This window comes from Lynx rufus, unplaced genomic scaffold (assembly GCF_022079265.1).
Source record: "Lynx rufus isolate CCGP_SWC_20201006 ecotype Redwood Valley unplaced genomic scaffold, mLynRuf1.p SCAF_22, whole genome shotgun sequence".
NCBI lineage: Eukaryota > Metazoa > Chordata > Mammalia > Carnivora > Felidae > Lynx > Lynx rufus.
In genome coordinates this window covers 13,023,628-13,032,792 of record NW_025814837.1, presented here as the reverse complement: position 1 = coordinate 13,032,792, position 9,165 = coordinate 13,023,628, and the positions used below count along the sequence as shown (strand labels likewise).

At 36.3% G+C, this 9,165-nt stretch overlaps 1 pseudogene; it reads right to left on the bottom strand.

The window, feature by feature from the left end:
- Positions 1-7,909: 7,909 nt before the first annotated feature.
- Positions 7,910-8,759, bottom strand: LOC124517513 (U2 small nuclear ribonucleoprotein B''-like; annotated as a pseudogene).
- Between the last annotated feature and the right edge of the window lie 406 nt (positions 8,760-9,165).

Below are 9,165 nucleotides of genomic sequence, written 5' to 3'. Positions count from 1 at the left end.
AAAAGTAAATTCCAGGTCCAGATGCCATCATTAGTGTATTCTACAAAATACTTAAGGAGAAAACCAAATCCTCAATTATTATTGTTTGCGCCAAAAGCAAATAAAACACAAAGTAACATTAAAAACTTTTTAAATGTTTATTTATTTTTGAGAGAGAGAAAGACACAGAGTGTGAGTGGGGGAAGGGCAGAGAGGGAGGGAGACACAGCATCTGAAGCAGGCTCCAGGCTCTGAGCTGTCAGCACAGAGCCCGACTTGGGGCTTGAACCCACAAACTGTGAGATCATGACCTGAGCCAAAGTCTGATGCTTAACTGACTGAGCCACCCAGGCACCCCCAAAATAACACTTACAATAAAATAAAAAAAAAATAAAAAGATAAAGCTAAAATTCCTTTGCAGCTTGGAGTTCACCATGCAAGGCAAGAAAACACCTACCTGGTCTTGGCATATGTGCACTTCTTTGGCAAGAGAGTTTGCTGAGCTGCATCTGGTCAAACTACTTAGCTTAGTAGAAGTTCCAGAAATCATGAGTGCAATTTTTAAAATCATAGATTTCATGTAAATAAGCACATTTAAACATTCTGTTTAACTTATTAAATAATGACAGAAGCATTATAACGTCAAAGTCAATTGAAAGGGTATTTCGAAAACATAGATACATGTTTGTGTATATGGGTATGTGTAAATATGTGTGTTTATGCATATATATGATATATGTATGTATGTAAACTCTACATAACTGTATATGTAACTGTATATAACGTTTACTTATTTATTTATTTAATTTGAGAGAGAGAGAAAGAGAGAGTGTGCACAGGAGGGGCAGAGAGAGGGGGTGGGGAAGAATCCCAAGCAGGCTCTGTGCTGTCAGGGCAGAGCCCAATGCAAGGCTAAATCTTACAAACTGAGAGATCATGACCTAAGTCAAAATCAAGAATCAGATGCTTAACCAACTGAACCACCCAGGCACCCCAATATATATAACTGTATATAAAAAAACTGTGTGTGTTTGTATGTATGTATGTGTGTGTGTGTGTGTGTGTGTATGTATAGGTATATATATATGTATATATATATATAAAACTGTATATATGTAATTGTATATATGTTTATATATATAACTGTATATATGTTTATATATATATATATATATATATATATATATAATATATGTATTTTACTGGTTCAGCTTCTATGGTTAAATCTAATCCAATATGTAATTTAATAAAGACATATTAAGATAAATTTGCAGAATGAGATACAAAGCTGGCTAATGCCTAGCATAAATAGAACAATCTTGATTTGTCCTATAGTTTTTGGAGTTATCTGTTTCAGTGAGTTGAAATTATCTTTTCTGTCCAAGACCAACATATGCAGGTTAACATGAAACTTGTCAATACCAAACCTTCAAATAATCATACATAGTGGGTTTAGCTAAGTATATATTCTCCTACATAGCTATTGAGTGGTCTTTGCCCCTGAATGATATTGGAAGGTTATGCTGCCCATATTTTTGCCTGATTTCTACATTTTAGATAATTTATCATAACACATAAAGAAATTAAAAATATAATTTACAAGCTGAGATAATATATTTATGACTTACATGATTGACAAAACCTTATGTCAGGAATATAAATAAAATCTTTAAGTTAATGGAAATATCAAGCTTACTAGGAAAGTGGGCAAAATATGTGAACATGCATTTCGCAGAAGGTAAATTGCATTTGGCCAGTAAACATGTGGAGCGATGTTCTACCTCTTTTATGATCAGAGAAATGCAAATCAAGATTATAAATAAATATTATTTCATACCCATTCAATTTGCAAAAAAAATATTAGTCTGATGCTGCAACATGTTGAAGATGTGGATTAAAAAATACTTCTTATAAATTGCTATAAATAATAATTTTGGAAAATATTTTGCCATTATCTTGTAAAGATGAACATCCCCATACCAAATGACTCAAGAGAAAACATTGCATATATATACCAGAAGTCATGTACAAGAATATTTTACTAAAAAGTTAGAGACATCTTTAATACAAAAAAACAAGAGAAAATGAAGGAAAAAAAAGAATGAATAACGAAGTATATTCAGACAACCAAATATTATTCAACAGTGAAATAAATACACCTAGACATGTGCAACAACATTGATGCAACTTAATGGATTAATATTGACTTTAAAAATTAAGTCCTAGGGGGCACCTGGCTGGCTCAGTTGGTTAAGCATCCAACTCTTGGTTTCTGCTCAGGTCACGCTCTCATGGTTTTGTGAGTTTGAACCCCATGTCAAGCTCTGCGCTGGTAGCACAGAGCCTGCTTGGAATTCTCTCTCTCTCCTTTATCTCTGCCACCCCGCCCCCCCCCCCGCACACACACTTGTACTGTCTCTGTCTCTCTCAAAATAAGTAAATAAACTTAAAAAAATTTTTTTTAAATAAGCCTTAGAAAATTATACCAGGGTCACTGTTTTGTAAGCATTCTGAGGACACTATTCACATTGAATTTCATGTAAAAGTAATCCTCTCGATGTCTCAAAATATGTCTCATTAACTATTGTATTTATTAATATGAAAGTGTTGGCAGCCTCCATTAAAGTGATCTGTGGAATTCTGGAGACAGCCTGATTAGATGAGATTCAAGAAAGAATGAGAGAGTGGACATCCCTGTCATGTTCCTTATATCAGGGGGAAAGCTCTCAGTTTTTCCCCATTGAAGATGATATTAGCTGTGGGATTTTCATAAATGGCTCTTATAATGTTTAAGTATGTTCCTTCTATCCCGACAGAAGACCATGGAGGAGGGGGAGGGGAAAAAGTTAGAGAGGGAGGGAGGCAAACCATAAGAAACTTAAAACTGAGAACAAACTGAGGATTGATGGGGGGGTGGGAGGGAGGAGAAAGTGGGTGATGGGCATGGAGGAGGGCACCTGTTGGGATGAGCACTGGGTGTTGTATGGAAACCAGTTTGACAATAAATTTCGTATTTAAAAAAAAGAGAGAAAGAATGGGAGATGAGAAAATGCAGATTGTCTATGCAAGCAATTCTTGTGAGGCATTTGCTGTAGAGGAATGCAGGTATATTCAGAGCTAGATGGCAATGTGTTGTTATTTGTGGCATCTGTGAGATAGAGTTGGGATAGCTGCCAAGGGAAGACAAAACAACTATCAGCCTGAGGAGGGAAGTCCCACCTGCTTTCTTGACTATAGCTTACCATATCATACACATTGAAAAACTCTCTTCCTGTTAGAGAAAAGACTTGAATGTGCTGCTTTCAGCGCCAGGAACCAATTAGGAGCAAACCAAAGAGTCTGTGAGAGGTGTGTATGCTGATATTTAGAACAGCCCCACTTACATGGATCCATCTAAAGAATAAAACAGAGAGGAATACTGTGCTTCTCCAGACAGGGATTCCCTAAATGGGTACATGGTGCATGGTGTATCCTTTTTTTTTTTTTTTTTGGCTGGGCACAGCATACTTTATTAATTGTACATGACAAAGTGACAAAGTAGGGATCCTTAAGCTCTTACCCTTCTTCAGGGATAGAAACTGTGTAGAGGTTGGGAGATTCTCAGTGTGTTGGGAAATGAATTGGTACAAGGACTCCCCAGTAGCTGAGGGGCCTCTCCATCTGTTTTGTGCTTGTACCTTAAAAGAACAAAGCAAATACGCAAGCTGGAATTAGATCCTCCACTGCCTTATCTTGGATGGTACAGGGACTCAGGTCTCATCCAGTGGAACACAGACTGAAGGCTAAACACCATGCTTATTCCAATATACTTCTTTCTAGAACAGATATTTTGTGCATTGTAGCAGTTATACCAGACATCAGACTTGGTTATGTATAAGGATTCCAGCATTTCAAGCAAGACCCAGAGCTGAGGAAGACATATTTTAGCTGGTTCACACAGTGAGTCGGAAATGTGTGAAGTATTCTACATTCCTACAAGTATAGATTTAACCCATTTAAGGCTTGAGACAATCCTCCAGTTTATGTTCTTAACCACCTAGATTAGTAAGCTCTGTAGAAATTATTTTTCAGTCTACTGTTACACCATCTTCCTCATTAGTGACCTCTCCACTTATTTCTGTCTTTTCACTCCGCTGGTTTAATGTCTTTACATCTGTTACCCTACTTTAGTTTCTTTTCTTGGCCACTGCTTTTGCCTTTGGTTATTAACTTGAAAAATACCCTTTTGAATAAGTTTAACGAAATTTTTTATTTGGCACAAAGGCTCGTCAGGAATTGCCCTCAGTGCCCTGCACCAGACGGAGTTAGTGAGGAAGGGTGGAGGAGCCATCCAGCTTCACCAGGGCACAGAAACAGGATGGATGCCAGAATCTAATCTGTGGTGTGTGTGAGGAATTAGATCAACCTGCTTGTCAGAGCAGAAGACCCGTTAGGACACTACCAGAAGGTGACCTCCAGATCAATCTGACAAGAGTGAGAAGCCAGGTGGAAGACAGCAATGCACAAAGGACAAGGGCAAAGATGCAGTGGATTGGGAGAGGCACATTGAGCTTTCTGACTGAAAACTGGAGACTGTAGTAGAAGTGGATAAAATGAAAGTGCCTGAACATTTGGGCTCTCAGTCAGATTGAGTCTGATAGAATAAACCATGTATCAAGGAAGGGGGAAAAAAAGAGTTTAAAATATCTTGAGAAGATGGGAGTTCAAGGGTACAGAGAGGGACACGATGTCTTCACAGACTCCAGCAGAGTCCCCTGTCATATAGAGTAAGCAGAGGGAGGACAGAGTGATAAAATTTAAGATAAACACCTGAGGGGGTCTTGCTTACAATAACCACAGAATATAGTCATGGATTCCAGATATTGGGAAAAACTTCTGCCAACCTACGTAACAGAAAACTTGGACTGGGTTCTCCTCACTGACATTAATGGATGTTTATGCTTTGCCTCTTCTTTCCCTTTGAGAAAAAAAATTTTTTTTGCTCGTTTTTCTTTTCCATATATATATATATAGGTTTAGACTTCTGTAATTCAGCCTCATTATAAAGAATTCAAATAGAATACAAAGAAAAACAAATACCCTCCATATAACCCTGGTTATTATTAAGTTACATTCAGATATTGTTCTTTTTATAGGTAAACATGGAAAGATCATCATCTGATAGGGAAGCAAAATGCTACTAAACAGGATTGTGCTATGAAGGCTAATTTAAGATTATTCACCTTATTTTACTTTATTAAAAACTGAAGACACTATAAAAAGAAGAAACTAAAGAAATTGCAAACAATTCAATAAATATTTTCTATAGATACCTCTAACTTTATAGAAAAAAAGACATGAGAAAGACTAAAAGGTTGAAATCATTGTGTTTTATTTCCTGAAACACACATTTCAGTTTTAGACAGGTGTTGAAACACATTTATCACTCAAAAAAATTTTATTTGTTTGTTTATTTATTTATTTATTTATTTATTTATTTATTTATTTATTTTTGAGAGAGAGAGAGACAGAGAAAGTGCCAGTGGGGGAGAGGCAGAAAGAGAGAGAATCCCACACAGCCTTTGTACTCTCAGCCTGGCACTCTCAGTGTGGAGCCAGGAGCCCTCATGGGCTCGAACTCAGGAATCCTGAGAGTCAGAAATCAAGAGTCAGATGTTTAAGTGACTGAGCCACCCACGTGCCTGGACCTTTACCATATTCACACATTTTCCACCACCTCTTTCCAAAAATCTCAATTTAAGAAAAGGATTTAATATATGTTAATTGTCAAATTTTATAACATTGTATTCTGTTCTGTAAACATCATCCCTGCATTTTGTCCCATTACTTTGAGCTTTTGATTGGCTCCATTTTATGTTAAAGTCATTTAATTACTTAATTAATATTTTTGAAAGATGACCTTATATGTGGTGAATTCCCTGCAGGTTCGAGTGTTTGAAAATATCTGATGTTTACTTAAACAGCATCAATGCTTGATTGTGTACAAATGTTAAGTCACAATTTGTTTTCTTAATCCATTGCAGATTTTAGCTTTTCTTCTACCAGTCCTATTTATCTTCTTCTTGGAAACATGAAGAATCTTTTCTATATTTAATTATTTCTTTAAACAAAGTTATATATGTAAATAATTTTGAAAGTCAAATAGTTGTACTCTGCTTACAGCAAAAGCCTAGTATTTTCTATTGCCCTCTTTTCATCATTGAGGCTGTACATTTAACCTTTAGAGCTGTTACTTCTGCTGGTTGCCTCCATATTATAAATCACATTTAAAAATGTTTTCTTTGAGTGTAGTTGACACACAATGTTAACATTGGTTTCAGGTGTTCAACATAGTGATCCAACATCTCTATATGTTATGTATGCTCACCACAAATGTAGATGCCACCTGTCACCATACTATGCTATTACAGTACCATATTCCCTACACTGTGCCTTTATGAATCTCATTTTTAAATTATCATTTCTTGGTCCTTCTGTTTTAGATATTATTTAATAACTCTCTATTATGGAAGACATATATTTGCTTCTCTTTGAGGTAAATACTTTCTCTTCCCTGATGTTCCTAATGTAGTTTATATCACTCTTTTTGGTTGAATTAATTTTTAATGTTCATGAATTTATGACAATGCAAATATTATTCAGAGCTAAGAGAAGTATTGTAATGTGATTACAATGACTTTTCTTAGGCAATGTTTTATTTGTCCTGGAATTAATGACTGCCTTGGTTTTCTATTTTCTCTGTTTCCTGTATAATTTATTAATCACCAACTTCTTTGACCTTACAGATGACCCAGAAAATACATTGAAATACTTCAGTTGCTCTATCATGAACATTAACTTCTTGGCAGTATCCCTCTTGGAAGTCACTGTCCTCCAACTCCTGTCTGGATGGATTGTCCTCTAGACCTGTTTTGCAACTTTTGTTTTAGGATTTGCCTTCACCATGTTCCTGTTAGTTTCCTTTGTGTATCTCTTTCCTGTATTGGATTCCATACTTTCTGTGTTGTCTGTGTCTTAGTTTAATTATTTTAACTGTAGTAAATTAATTACTTTAACTTTAGTAAATTAATTATTTTAACTGTAATATATCTTCTAGTTACTCTTTGCTGTTAATGGATCAATGGGAGATTTTTTGAAGTCTTTACATATCAGAAAACGCCATTATTCATACTTCACAGTTGACTAGCAGTCTGTATGGAAAATTATAATTTGAGATCATTCTCCCTTACAATTTTAAAGGCTTTGCTAGGAGTGCCTGTGTGGCTCAGTTGGCCAACTGTCTAACTTCAGCTCAGGTCATGAGCTTCCGGTTCGTATGTTTGAGCCCCACGTTAGGCTCTGTGCTGGCAGCTCGGAGCCTGGAGCCTTCTTCATAGTCTGTCTCCCTCTTTGTCTGCCCCTTCCCTGCTCGCACTCTCTCTCAAAAATAAATAAATAAGTAAATAAATAAATAAATAAACAAACAAACAAACAAATAAACATTTTAAAAAGTTTAAAAAATAAAGAAAGAAAAGTTACAGTGATTTGGACATAAAGCCTCTGGGTGTTTTGTATCCTGATCCTTTATTGGTTACTTGTTTTCCTTCTTTCCTTCCTTCGTTCCTTCCTTCCTTCGTTCCTTCCTTCCTTCCTTCCTTCCTTCTTAATTTCCTTCTTTCTTCTTTTCTTTGTTTCTTTGTTTCTTTCTTTCTTTCTTTCTTTCTTTCTTTCTTTCTTTCAAATACAAATAAAAGTTTATTATACAAAATTCAGGCCTGTATATTTCATAGTTCATTGGTGCAAAACAAAGACTAGGTATTTTTTGGAATCATTCACAAAATTTAACTTTCACTCCCCCTCACCCCCAACTGTCAAAGTGGCCTGACCAAATGCTATCAAAACAAACACTATAAATAACGCCAAATCCTTTAAAGACAACTATCAACATATGTTATTTCTTGGCATAAGTGATCTTCATGGCATGGTACGGTGTGATTTTAAATCCCTGTAAAGCATCCCTGACAGCTCCAGCCTGTTCATCATTTGCAAATTCAACAAAAGCCATGTCACGCCTCCCAGGTACCAAACATTCTTTCTTGAAACTAGGAAACTGATTAAACAGCATGGGTAACATTATCTCATTAGTCTCCTTTGGCAGATTAGTAAGGAATAAAATACAGTTTGGAAGGTAATCAGGCACCTGAGGATTTGATTTTGAATTTCCTTGGGTATTTGCTGCATTTGGTGTTCCCTGACCAGGCTTTTTGTTTTCTGGTCCACAGTTTTTGCTTTTTCCTTTTCCTTCTTTGTCAGCAAAAGTGCCACACATTTTAGATATTATATCAGAATCTGTTTTTGCATACTGGATTCTCCTTGTTTGTTTGTTTTAATGTTTACTTGTTTTTGAGAGAGAGAGCATGAGCAGGGTAGGGGCAGAGAGAGAGGGGGACAGAGGATCCAAAGCAGGCTCTATGCTGACAGCAGACAGCTCCATGCAGGGCTTGAACTCATGAACCACGAAATTATGACCTGAGCCAAAGTCAGACGCTTAACCGACTGAGCCCCTTGCATTGTTTTGCCGTAAAGTGGAAATCCTTGTAACTGTCTCAAGGCATTTGTGGGTGAGCTTGTTCCTTAAAAATAACAAAGCCTTGCCCCCTCATCTTCAGATCTTTAAAGCTATGATATCTACCACTTGACCAAATTGAGAAGACAGGGCATATAGGGATCTCTTCTATTCTTCTTTCTTAATTTTGTCATTCATATTGTTGATACAAGTGGTAATTTGGTCTGATATCCATGTTTTGGCTTAAACTCTTCCGATATCCTGAGGCCTATGCTGGTATCGCAAGAACCAAAAACCCATCTTTACCTTTTTAAGGCCATTAAGATGTTTATTTTATTCCAGATAAAATCAAGTTATACCCATCACCTAATTGTGAGTCTTTTTTCCTTCATTTTGTTGCCTTCTTGGTGGAGACTTTCATTCTGAGATTCCACCTTCTTCAGCTTGAGTAGATTTCACGAATTATTTCTGGGCCAATTTTGCTCCGGTCCATTTTGACTTTCTGTAACTTATATTTTCTGAACGTATGAACCCCAGGCTGATCTTCTATTTTTTATTCAAAAATGTTTTCCATTTTTTGTACTTTCTGGCAGATTTCGTCAATTCTGTCCTCTACTCCTTAGAGTCCCACTGATCCAATC